The sequence below is a fragment of the Danio aesculapii genome, chromosome 22 (assembly GCF_903798145.1).
Source record: "Danio aesculapii chromosome 22, fDanAes4.1, whole genome shotgun sequence".
Lineage (NCBI taxonomy): Eukaryota > Metazoa > Chordata > Actinopteri > Cypriniformes > Danionidae > Danio > Danio aesculapii.
Genome location: NC_079456.1, coordinates 38154456 through 38175666, shown reverse-complemented (window position 1 = coordinate 38175666; position 21211 = coordinate 38154456). Strand labels below are relative to the sequence as shown.

The window sequence follows — 21211 nt, the reverse complement described above, 5'->3', positions numbered from 1 at the left end:
TGCATACCTCACTATTATGGGAATGACTTCAGGGTACTGCTCAGGGACTCTCTGAACTAATGCTATGACAGCAAGAGCCTTGCAGGTTTTTACTGTTTTGGCAGTACTTTCGGTTGGTAGCTATTTAAAGGCATGGCGTCAAGTGGCTTGCCAACACCAGTGAGGAGAATACAGACATGCAGTATGAATTGACCTAAGTGAGCTGTTGCTGATGGCTTCTAATGTAATTTCTCATCTCCTTTCTCACTCTCTCCCCCTCTCTAATATTTAATGCCTACCTCCTTCCCAGGCGAAGAATTAATAACTTAAATGAACCGAACAAGAAGGTGCTTGGTACCCATTTCTTTGCAGATTCTGTTCCAGTCCTTTTTAAAATTCGGAGAAGCCAACAGTTTAAAGAACGGAGCAAAACAAACAAGCTGGCAACATTGCTTTAAAGGCAGTTTACTCCAAGGCAGTTTACGCTCGCTGCTTGTTTAAGGAAGTCAGGTTTGTTTTGCTTGAATAAAATTCCCTGTCTGAGATCACCTTGCCTGTGGTCATATTCTCAGTTCTCAGCTTGCAGCATATTAATTGTAGTATATTGATAGAGTTTTCGGGATTTGCCAGGTTTAAACTTAGCCACGACTATGTTTTCAATTCCTGATGTTTATTTATATCGTATACTTCAATCTCTCAAGCAGTGCATTTATATTTCAGAGCTTGAGCTTTGGTAAATGTTGTTTTGCGGCATAAACAGTGAATCCTGTATTCAGGGTTGGGAATGAAGGTATACAGGTCTAGTCCATCCAGGTGCAAATGAATGAATCATAAATAATCGTTGTCTTTCTCCTGACATTTTAAAGAAATGCATTATCTATCTGGTAAGGTTTATAAAAGAAGATGGTACAAAAAGAGCTTATCCAGCAAGGCACCTGAGATCATTTTTTTCCAAGTTGAAGGCTGAGTAAACAGGGATGACTTGCTCCAACTGGAATGCGTGACTCGATGCCTTTTATAAGCTTGTCCAATAGCGTGGGCCCCTGGGGGGTGATGGACAAGAGGTGTCACCATGGTACCAGGGCAAAGGGCGCTCTTCCCGCTTTGCCAACTGCACTGTTGTCTGCAAACCTATTACTGCCTGGCCTCTCCCCCAACCTACATACATCCCTGTCAAATCCTAATCTCCCAGAGTGTCCAGTGAACTGTTTCAGGCCTCCAACACAATGGGCTTCTGTAGTAGTCCTGGCATGCAGGGACTAGTCTTCGGGATCCTTATTTTTTTGTTCCCACGCATGAAATGATTTCCATTTTGTCTTTAGAGCAGAATGGTCCATTTCAAAGACTTCACGTTTGACTGCTGAAAGAGTCCGTGTCGACTGCCGGTGAGCCTGGCGGCAGGGTTCCTGCGACCAACACAGCTTCTTGTGCCGTGCTGATCAAGGGAGGAATGCTGTGATAGGCCCCTTTTTTTCCACCTTTTTGAGAGCGGCCCGCCATTCCTGCGAGCTGAAAGGGCGTCTTTATCCGTAACCGGAGATGAGGTTTAAGTTCTTTCATGTACCTGCCAATTCCATCAGGCTCTTTGTGAATGCTCAATGGTGGGACTGTAGTGGAAAAGTGCGGAAAGCTGAAGAGGGTCATGCTACTGACTGTACCTCCAGCCATACCTGTCAGCGTCAGTGATGTGCGATAAGACTTCAGGCATTCTGCAGATGTCTAATCCAAGCCTTGAAAAAAAACTCCTTGTCAAAAGGTAAAAAGGTTTTCAGCTGGAGCTGGAGTTTTAGTTTTTAGTCAACAGTGTAAGATTGACTTAACAAGTCTGAATGGAATCGTAGGCACATGTTTGGAAGGTATTGTACACCAGCTTGGTACATTGCAGTCTGAAGTGTGCAATGTTTAAAGAGTGAGGTTTTTTTGTGTGATTGAGCTTGCTGGAGGAAGTTGTGGGTGCAGGTGTCACAATGGTAACATATTCACGAACAGCAGCACTTTAATCTTCTAATGTCAATATGAGAACGTGTTCTCATCCCAATTGTATTTGTGTAATATGACTTCTATCTAACAAGACCAAAAAGAAACTGGGCTGACGATTGATTGTATGAATAGGAGCGGTTGCACAACATGTCTTGCTGGAAAGTAAAGTGAGTTCAGACAAGCTGTGCTACTGTTTTTTTTTTTCCTTCTAGCAAAATCTGAGTAACAGTTTGGCAGATTTATTTGTAGGTCTGTGTAGGGATACATATCACCAGTTGCAATGAATTCCCTGCTTGCGTAATAAAAGTTACTATCAAGTCGACTACTGTTAGAAGGGTTTCCGTGACTCCTTCCAAATGGTTTTAAACCATCTGGATCAAGCACAGGCACTAAATTCAGTCTGCGGTGGCTTGAAATGAATAGCTTATTGAACTGACCCAATCTGATTTGAGTTTATTTTTATTTGAAAATCTATAGAGGAAGCGTCCCAGCAGATTGTTAGCCATTTGATGATCCACGCTGTTTGCAATAATCCACTGTTTTGTTAAACAGTCTCTGAAATTCCTGCTCATAACCTGCAAACACACCTTATGTTCCATCTCCACATCACCGTGTTATTGCTCTCCGTAGCATTCCTGTTTTTCTGTCAAGCCATATGTCTTTGATTTTTCATTTGGCGTCCTTCTAAACATTCAGAGACTGTGTTTTGTCGGCGTCTGGTTGAGCGAGCAAAACACACCTGACTTTGAAAACGACGGTTGATTTATTTGGACTTGGTTATAGGAGTAAAGTTTCCTGCTGGCTTTCAGAATGAACCTCCAAGGGATAGCTGGGTGAATTGGACCCACGGTGTTGTTGTTCGGGAGTCTTCTTCTGAAGAAGCTCCTCTTGAACCCCTGCTGAACATGGGGAGCGTGAGAGACCGCCCCACCCCTCTTGTATCCGCTTTCCTCGTTCATAGGTTGGCCGCAAGGACTCGAGAGCAGATCTCTGGGGAAATCAGCTGCATTGTATGGAGCTGCTCCCTCTTCAAATGCATAAAATCTGCAGCCCACCCTGCACTAAACCCATCCCTCTTTTCACCGCAGGCTTTTTCGTCTTCTCCCTCAATGAAAGACCTGCATGAATAACAAACCTCTAGAGTGTAGAGCTCCCCCCCCATGGGACAATTCAGACGGTGTGCATTCCTCTGAAGTGTTTGAAGCAGTCGGTCGCTATGGACTGACCCCCTGTCTGTGTCCATTTCTTTCGACACTCACGGAGCGAGTTACTCTTCCAGTGCAGGATGTTTTTTTCCAGGGACATGTTCGGTGACGAATGAGGCAGAGAGCGAATGAAAGGCACAGTGTGAGAGGAGAAAAGGGAGAGAAAGCTGTGAATGGTAATCAGATTAGTCTTGATCCACCTGTGTATGTGTGCGTGGGTAAGCGAACGGTGCAAAACATCAGTGCTGGCATAGACTAAAGATCTGGCTTATACCATTAACCTAAAGTGATTTACGGCGGCGTCGTGATACGTCACTTATTATATGCCTTGGTTGGGTTTTGAAATGTGTCGCAATCTAGTTGGCAGGTCATTTAACAATTAACTAGTGAATTGGTAAGGTCAACAAGTTTATCTTTGGGATATGGTTTTTAAACTGTTGTTAGCTATGAAAATGTCTGTTTTTCATTGAATTTGTCTACAAAGAAGGGGTCAGGTAAGCCGTACTGGCATCATGAACAAATAATGTTATTGTTTTATAGTCTTCGTGAATTGACAAGACTTCAATTTCAATATGTTGATGTATTTAAAAACTAAAATTTTAACATTGAGTACTGGGTGGGGCTTTCTTGTTGCGCTTTATTTCGGTAAGGGTGTATTCTTAAGAATATTGTGACTAAATCCATCAAACTGACGTCAACATGAAAGCAAGTGGTAGGACATTGGAAATTACCAAAACTAGGCATGCGCAATATGTTGTTTCGACATCGATATCGCAATATGCATCAACAATAGTCATCTCAGGATCTGCAATGTTAAATTGCTATTATATTTGACCAGGAGCCAGTCGAAAACACTCATTTATGGAGTCATTGAAAAGTTTATCCATAAAGTTAGCAAAAAGTTGATTATTTATGAGTTTTTAGGGCAGGTAAGGATTTAAAGTAGGGCTGGGCGATATGGCAAAAATGCAATCTCGACAATTATTTTCCATATTGAACGATAATGGTATATATTTCGATATAAGTTTCAGATTTAAAGGTGGACCCAAACCATGACTGATGCCACATAAATTAGAGGGTTTTTTTAAATGGCATAACATTTTCGTCCGATACGTTTCTGTTGGCTGAAAATTCGGTGCATCTGACACACTTTTAGATTCCCATTGTTGCACATTTCTGCCGTGTGATTGGTTCTTAGAGCAATATAGAGTAAAAAAGTTCAGAGCTTATCATTGTTACGCCCAATTCACACAGCTTCAACGCTTGACAGTGGGCGTGTCTGAGATTGGGGCTGACTCGATCATCATAGCAGCGTCAGCCAATGAAATTAATCTGTATTGACTACTGTCTGAGCTGGTTCATTTGCATAAAGCGATCTGATTGGCTGACGCATCTGTTGGCGCTTAAACTTGAAGTTCCCAACTTCTACAACGCCACTAAAGCGGCGCCAAAGGATCCACAATGCAATTCGGCAACACCTAAAGTCACCCATTCAAAGTGAATGGGAAGTGTTGGCGCGCCGTGTGAATGGGGCGTTAAAGACATAAATGTCTTCGCGATTAGATAGAATATCGTTTATCGGCCCAGCTCTAATTTCAAGTCGGTTAAAAAAATTAAGACATTAAATTATGTTTGTAACTTGAAGGATTTAAACGTATTTATGTAAATGATAAAGACAGAGTGTTAATTTAAATGAGATTTGTATGTTTGTGTATCTGCTGGACTCTAAGAAAACCATTAAGCACTGTGTATTTTATTTGTATCTTCGCTCTTCTGTGTCGATGCTTATGATTGGTTTATTATATTCCATGCAGTTTCACTCTTTTACAAAACCATCTCAATGCTTCATAATAAAATTCATAATTTACCCATTCCCCTGATCTGTTCGTTATGCTCAGTATCGCAATATATATTGCAGAAAAACAATACATCGCAATGTCGTTTTTTTTTTTTCCCAATATCGAGCAGCCCTAGCCAAAACAAACTTTTTCCCCAGTGGATTAACTAGCACACATTAATTTCACCTAAATAATAACAATAACATACACTGCTTTCATTTGCACTTGATGTTCTTATTTCACAACATTTCCATCAACATTTATTTAGATAAAGTGCGTCGGTCAGACAAGTCACATCGGCCTTCCCTTTTGAAATGCTTGTTAATAAATTCCCCTATTTCTCTTTCTCAATGCAGGTCTTCGAGGCAGCCCCCTTAACTATGGGATTTCAGAGCTACTGAGGGCACTTTCACAAAAGGAGGGAAAAGGGGCCGGCACGGAGAACAAAAGGAGAGGATTGAGCTTTTGAAAAGAGGATCAGTTCTTTCGGCCCCAGCGGGGTGCATGCTGCCCCCTCAACTGGACGTCCTCTTTTGTACGAGCGAGGGAAAATAAAAGCAGGCATGCGCAATAAACTCAGAGAGTTCCGGGATGGGGGACGCCCCATGCTGGGACTGAGGGACAGGACTCTTGTGGTGCTGCTGATGGCTTTGGCGCTGACAGTAACGGACGTCCGGGCTTCCTGGGATCAGATGGAGGTTCTGGGAGATGTAAAGTTGGAGGCGTCTATGCACTCTGCCGTGCTTTCGGACATCCGGGAGGCGGAAGCAGTGGTTGCGACAGTGTCGCAGCCTAGCGGATTCCCAGACTCCTCTGCGGTGGTGGGCAGGGTGTTTCGATTGAGGGTGCCCATCAAAGCGAAGGACTCCGGGAGCATAGTAAAGGTGAGAGAGGCAGTTCCTTCAAAGCCTAAAATGCATTGCAAATGTATGCAAACAAATTTGTCCCTCCGGTGCTCAGCGGATCGTCCCCGCTATATCAGATAGCAGCACATCAACACTCCCCAGCCAGTGACTCAGTCAGTGCAAAAAAAAAAAGACGTGACTTTGCCCCAAGCACTGCTCAAATCTTATTCTACGCTTTCCTTATGACTGATGGAGCATAAAATATGTTGGTCCCTGTAATAACGTAATACTACTTGCAAACACGTGGTCTGCATCCCTGATGGCACGGACGTCTCGGAGATCTGCGAACAGACATGCGGGGGTGCTTTACATTTAGATCAACGGCATAAACAAATCTGTTTGTTTACCAAAATTCAGTGTTTGTATTCAGCTTTGGAGTAGTTGATGCTACAATTGGTTATTTGTATTCGCTGTTAAAAATGCCTTTCTTACGTTGAGTCTTTGTCCAAATATCTAAAATAGGCATAGACGAGTACAAGATACAGAAAAACAAGTCAATTTTAAGCAGTTTTTTCCTTAAAGCAAGCCTAATAATCTGCCAGTGGGGTAAACAAAGCAACTTTGTTTTTTAACTTCTCTGGCAGATTATTTAGCTTGTTTCTAAAGAGAAATCGATTTAATTTTGATGTGCAGGATTGCAACGGGTCGTCTAATCTTTGACTATCATGGAATATTAAAAGGTCTCTTCCAGACATCGAAAGTCAGGGAATTTGACATTTTCGTTTTTATCCAGGTCATGGAATGACAAGGGTTTATGTTATTAATTAATAATAACATCTTATTTTCATTCATTCATTTTCTCCCGCTTATTCGGGCCTGGATCGCGGGTTAATAAATAATAATAATATATATATACAACTGTGAATATACAGGACAACTGTGACGAAAGGTTTTGATCCACTTCAAAATAAGTTCTCCACTGTATACAGTGGTGTTTTACACATCACGTTCTTAAATGTCTGTTTATTTTATTTATTTCATTTTATTAAACTATTAGAAATGGCATATTTTATCCGTAACCTGCAGAAGTATTTAATAGTTACATAAAAAATTACAAATAAAAAGCCTTATTGTTTGTTTTATTTATTTATTTGTTTGTTTATTTATTTATTTGTTTATTAATTTTATTTATTTATCTATTCAGTTATTTATTTATTCAGTTTAGTTATTTATTTATTATGTCATTTATTTATTCATTCAGTTATTTGTTTGTATTTATTTTTTCAGTTTATTCAGTTGTTTATTTTATTTATTATTTATTTATTTATTCAGTTTAGTCATTTATTTATTCATTCAGTTATTTGTTTATGTATTTTTTTCAGTTTATTCAGTTGTTTATTTTATTATTTATTTATTTATTTATTTATTTATTCAGATTAGTTTATTTCATTCAGTTATTTATTTATTTATTAATTTATTTATTCAGTTTATTTATCTATTCAGTTATTTATTTATTCGGTTTAGTTATTTATTTATTATGTCATTTATTCATTCAGTTATTTGTTTTTTTATTTATTTTTTCAGTTTATTTATTTATTTATTTATTTATTTATTCAGTTTAGTTATTTATTTATTATGTAATTATTCATTCAGTTATTTATTTATTTGGTTTATTTATTTGGTTTATTATTGATTGATTGAGATTGATTGATTGATTGATTGTTTTGTGACCCCCTGGTGTGATTGTTATATTAAAGACACAGCAATAGGTTCAGATGCAGCACATTATACATCACCAGGTTAAACTTTGACACCTTTACGACACTCGCATACATTAAAAATAAATACAGGCCTGAACTGAACATGGTGGATGATCTCCGAGTGGCGTTCTTCAAAATTAACCGATGAATACACTCGTGTTCATCGTTGTGTGCAAGGTTTATAGATTTATAATCACCTCAGGGAAATTGGGGGTCGCGAGTCACTGTTATTTTGGGGGCTGAATAGTTTGTGAACCCCTGTCCTAAACAAGTGTGACGTGACTATTAAAGATATATTATTCTTTATATCTGCTCAGTGCTCATAGACCATGAAAAAATCTGCTTTTTAGCAAGGGAAAGTTGGTGTATTGGACATTTTGCTTGAAGTAGCTGTCTAGAAAATGCGTCCTGATTTAAGAATAACTAGATATTTGGATTAGAAGCAAGACTTAAACTCGTAAGCAAGAAAATAGTTTATTTTTCCATGTACAAAACCCAACAAGGTATGCGCAGCTTTCATCTGTCAGCTTGCATTTCTTGGAAACCAAGTGGTACAAACACAATGAAGCATCTCCTTTTGTTGTTGTTGTTGACCACCCAGCAGTTGATGAGACCTTTTTAAACCATCCAGTCCATGTCAACTGTTGTTAAAAGCATGACCCCGTCCATATCTGCTCATTGTGTTTCTCTGTCCCGTCTGAATGTTGGGCGGCTCTCCCAGGCCTTCAGTGTAATCCTACATTCACTGGATCATTTCTGCCCTGTCAAGCGCATTTTTTAAGTTGAAACCACAAGCCCCTTTGTGCACTTTGGGAAAATCTGTCTTGACAGCTGTGCCGGAGAATCTAACGCCCAACAGTTAAAGCTGCCTACAGCTGTTTCCCTACATAACCATTCAGACCTGTCCAGACCAACAGACACACAGTCGACTTCCTCTTTCATTCCCTTACACCATTAGATTCGGCAAACTATTATTATTATTATTATTATTATTATTGTTATATAAAGTAGAGGGTGAATTACATCTACAGTGGTACATGCACAGACTGAACAACAATAATAACGATAATGCATTCTAGGGCTGCACAGTATATTGCTTTAGCATCGATATTGCAATGTGTGCACCTGCAATAGTCATAACACAGGATCTAATTGGGATTATATAGTTTAGGGTTATATATATATATATATGTGTAGGGATTATATAGTCACACAGTTCAAATGACATGAGATTGGTTGAGTTACTGCAGAATTTAACCGGTAAAAAAGCAAAATGTTATCATTTTGCACATTTGTAAGCACTAAGAGATTAATTCAGACACTTGCAGTAACTTTTATAGAGACATTTTTTAAGTATAAAGTCTTTGTAGTGGTGTTTATGTCAGATTTTTCAATTCTTGTACCTGAATAAGATTTGTTTGCTGAAAACCATAAAGATTATTACATTTCATGCATGATTTATTCCCTACAGAATCATGCCAATCAATAGAATATTAATACAGGGTGTCCGCTGGGTCTTAAAGTCTTAAATTCACTGACATATAGTGTTGTAGGTCTTAAATCATGTTAAACTTGATATGGGACGATAATCGTTTTTAAGGTATACCACAGTATGGAAAACTTTTCTTGTTGTTTTTTAGGACAACAGTATCTACAGCAGAAAAGATCTCCAAAGATTTAGTTTTAAATTGTAAAGAAATCTGTGTTTCTGAAACTAATAAAGACAGCAAGATTGATGTTCAATGATTTATTGAATATTTAGCTGACCAGCAGGCACAAACATCATAAAGACGTTATATTAGGTTAGGTGTGGGTCGTGACTTCAGGTGACCATTTATTGGTATAGGGGAACCAGATAACAAGCGAATAATAATGTGAAATCAATAAAAAAGCTAATTTATTTAATACAAAATCAAGTTTGTGTTGGGATGACTCTGTGCTCGGCTGGTCGCGTCTAGGCTGTTCGATCGATGTGGACGATTCTGGGCTCGGCTGCTCAGGTCTTGAGGCTGGACAGTGAAAGTGTGTATCTATGTGTGTGTGTGTGTGGATTGATTCGTGTAGATGGAGAGAGAAGAGCTGTAGAAGGGCGAGATTTCTTCTCCTCCTTGCGCTCGGATGCGTCTATAAGCTTGACATCCAGATATTATAATAGCTGCGATGTGACGCGCGATCTATTTCCACCGAGGTAAGTCATCGCGCGGAGGGCGTTTGTGGCAGATGGACTGAATTATAGCTGGTATTTTTAGGCTTGGCTGTGTTTGTGCTGCAGAGACTGACGCTCCTAATGCAAACCAAATGCAAACAGGTGTAAGACCCTCGTCTATTACGGCGAGCGAGCGCAGACGCGACGCGATAAACCAGAACGGTTCATTTTTAGTCGAATATGCATCGTGCGACGTTTAGTTTGTCGCGTCGCGTCGATCGCGTCACGTCGTGAGATGGGCTTTAACGTTCCAAAAGGTGTAGCGAATTAAAAGATTCAAATTTTCAAATACGATTCGAGTTAACGGTTTTAACGAACATTATGTTCGAGGTTGATGTAGTTGCGTGTCTATCGGGGTTTTGGAGATGTAAATGAAGGGTTTGATTAACACGTCAAGTTGGTTTATCGTTTAATATCGATGGCCTGAGTTGTGAAATGTGTGTGATGTGGAAAAACGCGATGAAGGTAACTCGTTTCCGGTGTAACATCATTCGTATCACTCGTTATTATCATCATCCGCCGGTTTGTTCGGGTAATTGCCGTTTAAAGGACATTATTGGGTCGTTTTAGATGTTATTGATTGCTGAAAGATGATCAATAATGTCAGTCTAAGCAGAAAAAAGGTTTACATTTGTTATTGTGCGTGTTGAGGTAAATATGCTGCTGGGAATTTAATTTCCCGCGTTCCGCTTTTGGTTTCATACTTTTGTTTTTAGTCTTTGTATCCTTTGAATGGTTTTATTGTTTTAATACACTGAAGATTGCATTGTTCGTGTTTACACGTCAGGCTTTGGCTTTAATCTTCGCTGTGCGATGTAAATAATAATATTGTGGTTTTCGTCAAGAAACCTTGTTGAAGTGTTGGCTTGAAATCCAGCTCTCCAATGCTTTGTGGATTTGTTCGTCTCTTCATCCTTCTAAAGGACATGACAAAGTAACCTCAGTGTGTAGCACTAATGAACCAGGAGGATTTTTTTCTTACTTATTGGCTTGTTTAGCTTTTTAGCATGTTCATCACGTCTGGTTCTCCATGGAGACGTTTTTAAACCTTTCAGCTGTGTGAGGGGTTTTTTCCCTTTTGTCAGGGGACATGAAGACCTCCATGAAGCTCGCCAGACATTTGGTTTCCCACGCTATCCTTCCATATTTGACTTTTTCATTTTAGCTCCTCAGCGAACAGGGAAATGCTCCCCCGAGTGCAGTCGGTTTTAACTAAACACACGATTGACTCCAAAACAAGGCAGTGGTGAAGCTGTACACTAGCTGAAAAGAAAAACCTCATGTATTTTATATATATATATATATATATATATATTATATATATATATATATATATATATATATCTATATATATATAAATAATTAAGTTGTGTAAATACTGTTTTAACAGTGATTACATTAGAGAGTCTTGATCTAGTAACCAAAACACTGTGGTCTCCACATGACTAGTTGTTTTGGATACAAACTGTTTCTTTTTAAAGCAGAACTGGGTTTATAGGCCTAATGGTTTTTATTTCTGCTTAAAGTCTAAATGCATTACATGACGTGGAATTATGAACTTTCTATTGGAATTTTATTTTATATTTCCAGTTTTTATTGGTAACATTTTAACTTAGAAACTAATGTTAGTGTCTGGTGGAAGATATCTAATATCCTGATAATGATATATCCACAATGTAACGCCATTTCTGTCAATACAATCAGTTTAAAGTTTATATATATATATATATATATATATATATAATATATATATATATATATATATATATATGAGCAATTCCAGCGTTTACATTTGCAAGTAAAATCTCAACATAAATACACAGAGTAAGTCTATGTTAATATTATAATGAAACATCTGTTATATTTTCCGAAACAACTAAGCACAAAGTTACGGGATCAGAAAAATATCAATCTGTAAACGTTTTCAATATTTTAAATGAGGAAAATAATCATGCGTTATGGAATGTGACAAAATAAGTTAGCGATGTTTACAGTATACAACATACTTTGTAGAATTTCTGTGGAATTAAACTGCACAACCCAAAAGAAACAATGCTAATCAAAAGGATAAGAGTTGCTCACTATAGACCAAAAACGACTGGTTTTATTTTATTTGGAAAAAGCTCCGTTATGGATGTGACATGTGAAATTGGCACTTGTGGGACTTTGTAAATCAAATATAATATTTTGAAAACATGAACAGAGAAGCACTGTAAAATACTTGGTTGCACAAAAATAAACCGCAGAAATGGTTTTCGCTATTTTGGCAAAAACTTGTCAAGGTTGACTTTAGGCATTGCATGGAATTGCCCAAATATAAACGAGACTACATTTTGATTTAAAGTTTCTACTGTTTGATTTAAATATGCAGAAATGTAAAATAATAGTAACAAAATGTAAAACGCTTTTCAAAAACTAATGATTACAGGTCCAACGGAACAAATAATACAAACATATTTGCTTAAATAAATGTAAACATTGTACTTTCAACATTGCAACTTCATCACAACGCTGTTGTTTATGTTTCTATCTGCATCCTCAATAAGGAAGCGTGATATATGTAAATTATGAAAAAGTATTACCATAAACAATGTATTTTGTTATATAAAAAAATAAACAATAGAAGATAATATGACATTATATACTTTAATTTTGACTGCACTATATACAGTTGATGTCCCCCTGTTTATTTTATTCATAATTTCTGTTTAACGGAGAGCAGATTTCTTCAACACATTTCTAATCATAATAGTTTAATAACTCATCTCTAATAACTGATTTCTTTTCTCTTTGTCATAATGACAGTAAATAATATTAGACTAGATATTCTTCAAGACACTTCTATACAGCTTACAGTGACATTTAAAGGCTTCACTAGGGTAATTAGGTTAACTAGGCAGGTTAGGGTAATTAGGAAAGTTATTGTATAATGATGGTTTGTTCTGGAGACTATCGAAAACAAATACAGCTTAAAGGGGCTAATAATATTGACCTTAAAATGGTGATTAAAAAATTAAAAACTGCTTTTATTCTAGCCAAAATAAAACAAATAAGACTTTCTCCAGAAGAACAAATATTATCAGACATACTGTGAACATTTCCTGAATCTGTTCAACATCATTTGGGAAATATTAAAAAAAGAAAAAACAATCAAAGCGGGGCTATAATTCCAACAGCCCTATGAAAGCATATATCAAATTTTGCACAATTTATCCACTCAGCCATAGTTAGTTACACATTTTATCCATCATGTTACTACATATGAGTGTACTTCTACCAGAAATAGCTTTTTTATGAAATTTGGTCAACCTGTTATGTCTATTCCCATCTGACCCTAGAAGTGAACGTTACACGCAGTACATCCAGTGTTCAATCTCGTCGGTCCAACCCTGATTTAAGAACCAAAAACACCCACAGAGTTGAGTCGGTTGGTCGTTTAGTCACTGAATGTCTCATCTGAACGAGGTTTAAAGTGAGCGCTACTGGAATAAGGCCACATCTCTTGTCTTGGCATGTGGTTGAGTCTATTTTCTGCTACCCCCTCATACCTTCCCAAGGGAAAATCCAGCGAGTAAAGGGGGATAAAATTAGAGGACAGGTTATAGTTTCCTTCCTGCCTTCCCTCTCTTTACTGTAGTGTAAGTTCATCTACGTGTCATATTTCACATCTTAGATGAGTTTCAGTTTCATATTCGCGCTTTATTCCTATTGAGTCTGTTGCGGGACTCATTTTTTCTCTCTCTCTCAGGTGTCCTTAATTTAATTGCGATTGCAGGTATTGCAATACCCTTTGGGCTGATCGTCTTGCAGAAGATGTTCTGGCCTGTTGTACTGTTGCACTTGTCAAGTGTTATTGATTCACTTGCCCCTGAGAAGAACTCTCTTGGCTCTGTAATTGCATGTTCATTTATGCCTTAATTTGTTTGAGCTAACCAGTCCACGGAGATATTTATTCCTGGTGTACCTTGTAAAAACGTCCTTTTACGGTGCAATCCGTGTGGAGAATATGCTAGCAGAGGGTGGCGATATTGATTTATTGCCTGCGCACGTGACTTCGTTGTTGTGGAGGTTTTAAAAATAGAGGAGCTTTTCCTCAACGCACCCCCTCCTCCAGCAGGTGCCTGGAAGTTTATTGTACATGATTGCACGGTTGAGTCCGCTAAAGTACCTATTTGGGCTTTGCACAAATCTCTTCTCACAAATAATGCCTTAAACTTGGATTACGACGCACTGTGAAAAGGCGGGGAAAAAGGCGCACCCACCCACATAAAAAATCCCAATGTAGAGGCACGCTCCGGACCTTTCATAACTCCTGTGCTTTCGTAATCTTGCAGGGCGATTGGATTAGAGATGACGCCGAGTCGGTCACAAGCATGTCTTTTTTTATTTTATTTATTTATTTATTGTACACACACGCACATACTTACACATGCACATGCAGATCGCTTGTTTATTTTCCAGTAAGCCGCTTCAGTCTTCAGAGGCACTGTCTGCTGCAGTGTGCAATAGTTCACACTTCAATTGCAGCCTACCTAGATTTCTGTAGCACTGCTTGTAAATAACCCTGGGGGCTCTGTTCTGAGGGTGGGGGCTTTAAAGGCAGCGGGGAAACGTCTCTAATGCGAGGCTGCATACTATCGGTACTGTGATAAGACTTGCATCATCAGCAGAGGTGTTGAGCTCGGATGAAGAAGAGAAGAGGAGGATCGTTCAGACTAATAGTGTGCACTTCTGGTAACATGCAGTGGTGTTGAGGACTGGTGCGTTTGTTGTTCTGCTGATGTTGATTTGGCCATGTGGACCGAGGGTTGTTTGCAATAGTCTTGTGTGTGTGTGCGTGCCATTATGCGAGAATTGACATGTTCTGGAGGTGAGGTTTAACGGCGACAGGAAATCAAACGTGACCCTGTTTGTTTTCTTGATACAAGCTCTTGGAGTTATTGCCAATGATTTAGTGGAGAGCATCAAGCTGATGTCAGTAACCCATTGTGCTTTTATTATTATTATTATTATTATTATTATTATTATATTCCTGATATATCCCAGGACAATTTTTATTTTTAAGGGTATGTGTTTGGCAATACCCAAAAATGCGTTGTTTAGTTCAAAATTGTAGATTTGTTTTTTAATTGAAAGAGCATGTAATATGAAGATTTGATAGATTATGGTAATTTCCTAGCATAAATATACCAAACTCAATTTTGGGTTAGCAAGTTCACATAGCTAAGAACATAATGTGAACAGTGTGATTTTGGCTAAATATTGTCCTATCCTATCAAAGCCAACACAATCTCACAGCAATTCGTAACCTTTTGATTTAGTAGCTAATTCTTATAAATTCATACAATTTAGTACGATTTGCATATCCCCCAATGATGGGTGGGGTTGGGTGCCACGCCTCTTTTTTTAAACTCCTACATTTTTGTACGACTAAGCTCGCACGAATTTGTACGAATTACTGACAGAATGTAAAATAGTTTGGTTTCCTTGTGAGATCATCAACAGAAAGCAAATTTTTACAAAACTGACACTTTTGTGACTGGTTTTGTGGTCCAGAGACGCATATGTTGATATTTCTGGCATTTTTAAAATTTAATTGTCTGTAAAACGTAGGCCTAGGCGATTAATCAAAGTAATTGAAATCAGCATTCAGAACCTATAATCATTAAATTTTTCAAGGTCAAGACTTTTTTTCCTGCCGAGTGTGGAGTCATGTGACCCCCACTCTGTTAAGGCTGATTTATACTTCTATGTCGAACACATGGATATGGTTCAGGGCCGGCGCAGCCTTTGTGCGGTCGCACACCTGTAAACCTCTCAAATTGTTCACGTCACACGTTTGCATTACATTGACGATGATTGGAAGCTGCACCAGATATTATTCTACTGCAATAAAATTATTTACATTAATATATTTGTTTACAGAAGATTCAAGAAATGCACAGTTTAAAATGTTATTTACTGGATAAACAATGGTATTTTATTTAGTAGAGATCCTGCTGATTTTCTACTTTTGAAAACATTGAAAATAACTAATTTTGTTTCCAAAAGTGCAAGTTATTTATTTTCATTTTTTATAAGAAGAAAGGGACTGTTTATTTCAGGCAATGTGTGTTTTAAATTCAGTTGTTCAACGCTGATGTTTAATAAATAACCATAGTTTCCTACAATTATTTTAAAATCAAGTATTGCACTCTTCATTCAAAAAGCTCCCACTTGTAATATGTGAGCATATTTAATGTACAAAACCTGTCAGTGAACTATGAGGGCAAAAAAGAAATAAAATAATTGCTCATTAATCATAATTGGCTTAAAAGTTCAATTAATCGAGATTTTGATTTTAGGCCAGCCCTAGTAAAACAGAATTTGGTTTAAGTTTTTATACTTTTGAAATCGAACACAATTTAATTAGTTTGTTTAATATAATCTAATGGCAATGGAACATTTCCTCATATTTTGACAACTTATTTTTTTATGAAGCATTAAAGGGACAGATCAGCTAAAAAAATCTAATTTAATAACCCTCAAGTGCTTTCAAACCTTTTTGGGTTTCTTCATTGAACACAAAATCCTGCAAGCACCAACTTCCATAGCAAGTACTAACGGTTACAGGTTTCCAGCATTCTTCAAAATGTGTTGTTTTGCGGTTAGGAAGAGTAAATATCTATGTTTCCATCCAAAGATGCGAATTAACTTTATGCTCAAAATGGGAATATCGCATAAAAGATGTGTGAATGAAGCAGCTTTTCCATCAAATTAGTCAAGGAGAACAAAATCGTCACTGCCTGATAAACCGGCGCCAAATATCAACAGTAATGACAGATTTTTCTGCAGTAGAAGAAGCCGCGTCAATCTTTTCTTCATTTAATAAACGACTTGCGACTCAGGAGACAAATGCAGACATGTAATGAAAGTGTGGTGGCGTTTGAAGGTGTGAATTGCGGAGCGCAGACGCTCTTTAAAGTCCTGGATGTAAGTAATAATATAATATCACTAATACTGAAATGGGTACGGAGTTTTAGAATGACCAAAACAACATTTCAGATGGTTTACAGTGTGCTCAGCCGGCTGGTTTGTCCATTCACACACACTTTCATCATCACATGATCACACGTAACAAGATCACGTGACCTTTCTTAATGCGCATATAGGATTTGTTCAGTAAAAGTGTTTCCATCGTAGTTTATGGGCATCTTTTCTTATCGAATATAAACTTTATCCGACTATTTTTTTATTAATGCGCATATCCAAAATGCTCATAGGTGATGACCGAATTTTCCAATGGGTGAACTGTCCCTTTAAAATGCACCATTGCTTGCTTTAAGTGTCCTTTCTTCCTAAACAGAATGTAATCTGATGCACCAAAAACAATCATAAAGGTAATGTCCTGTAATTGGTAGGTGTGTAATTCGGCAAAGCCAGCATAAGCAGCAACGGGTTAACACTTAAGAGAAGCATGTGGAAATAATAAATAAATAAAATGGGTCTGCTGTAGAAAGAGAAAAAATCAAACATAAAAAACATGTTGTTTCATGTAGCTGCACAACTCGGGTCAAGACTTTCTGCGATGTCAGAGGCCTTTAAACCAAAGCTGCTCTGACATTTTTTTTTTTTGGAGGGAAAACCGCTTTGAGCACATCGCTCGACCTTCTACTTCGTGCACCTCCAACACAAAGCAGCGATTTCTATAAAAAAATCAAATCGCTTTTCATCGGAGCTCCACATGCCGAGTTCTTGTGCACCGACAATCGCAACAGATTTCAATGGGCTCAACGGAGACGTCCTGGCCTGTGGTCTCCGCGCAGGGGAAAAACAGGAGGGAAGATCTGTCTTACAGGGAAAGACGGCGTGATTCACTAGCTCAGCACGCTGTAGAAACGCGAGTTTAATGTAGCATAGGATGTTAACGCGATGGCCTGGAGACTGAGACATGTTGTCTAGCTCTGGATGGGAGAAACTGGGCAGATAAAGGCCACCTCACACACACACACACACACACACACACTTAAATTACCTGCCTACAAATGCAATAATATTGATTTTTAAAGATGTTGTTTACATATTACCATTCCTGATGTTGTGTCTGGTTGATCGATAACAGTTGGGGGTTGCGTCTACAGATTTGAGGGGAAAATGAAACATTGGGTTTGTTTAATGTTCGCAAGCACCAATTTGTGTCCAGCAGCCTTTTGGATGAAGGGAGGCTTCTCTGTTTACCCCTACTGAGCCGCTTGCTTTGAGTTGATCTTTGACTCCCACACAAATTGCCTGCTGTTTACCGAAGTGCGACTGTGTCTGTCGTGATCTTTTTTTTTTTAGTTGCGAGAATGCTTCAGGAGGGTAATTGTAGAGTTGTCTTGAGTGGAGCTTGGAGCCGCTGCTAACTCCAGAAGCAGAGCGCGAGAGGGCGAAGACGCTCATTTGTTAACCGATTAGCCTGGTAAAGCATGAAGAGAGTTGGGTTGCGGACTCGAGTGGCGGTTCGAGTTGAGTCAGAAAAGTGCTCGTCATGTAGGCCTTGAGAATACGTCTAGTTACTGATTTACAGTCTGCTGCTTAAACAATGATGTATTAACCTTTTATGATTTGGTCCTGGAATTTCCGTCCGCTTGCGTTTGAAAGGTATATTTAGGCATCAGTTAAAAGCAGAGGTGTCAAACTCGTATTCACTCAGCGACACTTCAGCATTATTTCTGCTCTTGAAGGAAGAGTTGTGACTGTGAGACTATATAAATGTTACTAATTCTTATTATGCTGTTAAATAATCGTCTCTTTATTTCCTTATAATGTATTTAAGGAACAAAAAATAGATGTACATCCATAAATGTAAACGATGGATTTGTTTACTCCTGTAGTATTTTAGGTATTTTGAACTTTTGCACAATCTAATCGAATTCTCTTCTCTAAACATTCGTCTTTTTTCTCTTGTATTTAAGAAACCAATAAATAGATTACTCTATTAGTTTACTCTAGATTACTCACAGGATGCTTTACTGCACTTGAGTATTTTGAGTACTTGTGTGCGACTGCAATCTAATCAAATTCTCTTTGTTAAATAATCGTTTCTATATTTTCTCAGAGCGTATTTTACGAAGCGAATACATAGATGTAAATCCATAAATGTAAACGATGGATTTGTTTGCTCCGGATTACTGACAGGATGCTTTGCTTCATGCGAGTTTTCTGCTCCTTTTTTGAGTATCTACAATTTTCTCGCAATCTAATCGAGTTCTCTTCATTAAATAATCGTCTCTTTATTTCCTTATATTTTACAGAACAAATAAATAGATGTAAATCCGTTAATGTAAACGATGCATTGGTTTACTCTAGATTACTCACAGGAAGCTTTGTGCAAAAGTTCAAAATACTCAATCTAATCGAGTTCTGCTTTGTTAAATAATCGTCTCTTTATTTCCATATAACATATATAAGCAACATATAAATAGATGTAAATCCGTGAATGTAAACGATGGATTTGTTTACTCCAGATTACTTACAAGATCTATTCCTGTGCTTGTTTGAGTATTTTGAATTTTTGCGCATTCTAATTGAATTGTGATTCGTTAAGTAATCGTCTCTTTATTTCCTTATAACATGTTTACGAAGCAAACAAATAGATTTAAATCCACAATGAATTACTCACTGAAATAATAATACTCACAGTATGCGTTTTGATTCATGTGAATCGAATTCTCTTCGCTAAATATTTAGTCTTTTTTTTTTTCTCTTATATTTACAGAACAAATAGATGTAAATCCATAAATGTAAACGATGTATTTGTTAACTTCATATTACTCACAGGATGCTTTTCTGTGTTTGCTTGAGTATTTTGAACTTTGGCGCAGTCTAATCGAATTCTGCGCATTCACTGCGATTGTGCTTTGACACTTTGCTTTGACTTTGTAATCAACTTGAAAAAATTACTAAATTTGTATTTGGTGTACATCGTATGCTCTCGTGGGCCACATAAAATGGTAAAGTGGGCCGAGTTTTGGTCCATGGTCCTTCATGGGCACAAGTTTGACGCCTGGTTTTAAGGGTAAGTTCACCAAAAAAAAAAAAAAACAATCTGTGATCCTTTACACACCCTTGACTTGTTTTTTTTTGGAAGCCTGTAACCGCTGACATCCATAGTAGAAAAAACAAATACTAAGGAAGTCAATGGTTACAGGTTTCCAGCATTCTTCTAAATATCTTCTTTTGTGTTTAACAAAACAAGCTGATAAAAAAATGTTTAGAACAATTCAAGAGTGTGAAAAGATTTTTTATACCATGCATGTTTTAGATTTTGGATCATCTTGGTGAAATGTGATCAAGGCATGGTTGCCAGGTCTGCGTAACAAAACCTGGCCATGTCAATCAAAATTAGCACAGACCAACTTTTTTTTTTTTGTTGACCCTAACGAAATAGCAAAACATTACTCTTGTACCTAAAATAGCCTTAATAACTTGTTAGATTAGAACATTGCAGATAAAATCACTATCAAATAATCTAGCTGTAAAATGCAGCATGTTACAGAATTAATTCAGTATGTAAACCTGTGCACAACATATATTTAAATGGGTAGAAATTGTAATATCCAATTAATCACAAACAAGTCATGAACAGTGGAGAAGAGGTTAAAATCCTCCATGATAGAGTGGAAACTCTTAGGCCATCGTTTTTCAGTGGGTTGTCTTTATGACGTACAAAAATAGCACCCTTTTCCGCCCTCGTGCAGTCTTAACCTAACACTCGTTTAGCTGGACCCACTCTGGAGTAATCCTCTGTGGGTTTTCGCCTCTTATCGATCACCATTTTAACATTGATATGTCCTTTGTCTAGGTCATCAGCTTTGTTTTTTCTCTTCTTCTCTCATTTAGAGACACGTCCCTCTCTATCTTCTCTCTAACGTCCTTGATTCTAATAAATGAATAAATCTTCAGTATAAAAATGCCACACTTCAAAATGGACCTTTCTAAAAAAACCGCCTTTGATTTCTTTTCCATTTCTCCGTCTTCCGCTACCCCATTTTCAACGCCAAGTGAAATCAGTGTGGGCAATAAGCAGGGGGTCTGATTAGAGTTTAAAATTCAGGGCATGAGCCAGGCCGCGCTCCGTCCACTCCTTGTGAATCTTAAATCCGTCAATTTAATTTTCCTTGAATGGCACTGGTATGGAGGAAGAAGGAGGGGGGGGGGGTGTCCTCGTTGCTGCATCACTTGTCAATTTGTGGAAAAAGCTCTTGTAGGAAATGTACAGAGGATCGTTAGGGTGTTTTACAGTAAACCCACCTATGCGCACATTACAGAACACTGCCTTCTGGGTTATTTTCATGAAATGATTACAATAATACGACACTTATGATTTTAAATCTAAAATGAAGACAATATTTTTTTTTTTACCCAAGTATAATGT

General features: G+C 37.8%; 1 protein-coding gene across 1 annotated transcript in view; it reads left to right on the top strand.

Moving 5' to 3' along the window:
- The first annotated feature begins 9647 nt into the window (after positions 1-9647).
- The window catches only part of dag1 (dystroglycan 1), a 48705-nt gene continuing 37141 nt past the window's right edge, over positions 9648-21211 (top strand). Inside the window, exon 1 of the mRNA XM_056447321.1 lies at positions 9648-9795. The gene's annotated coding sequence lies outside the window, so the exon portion shown is untranslated. The remainder of the gene's footprint in view (positions 9796-21211) is intronic.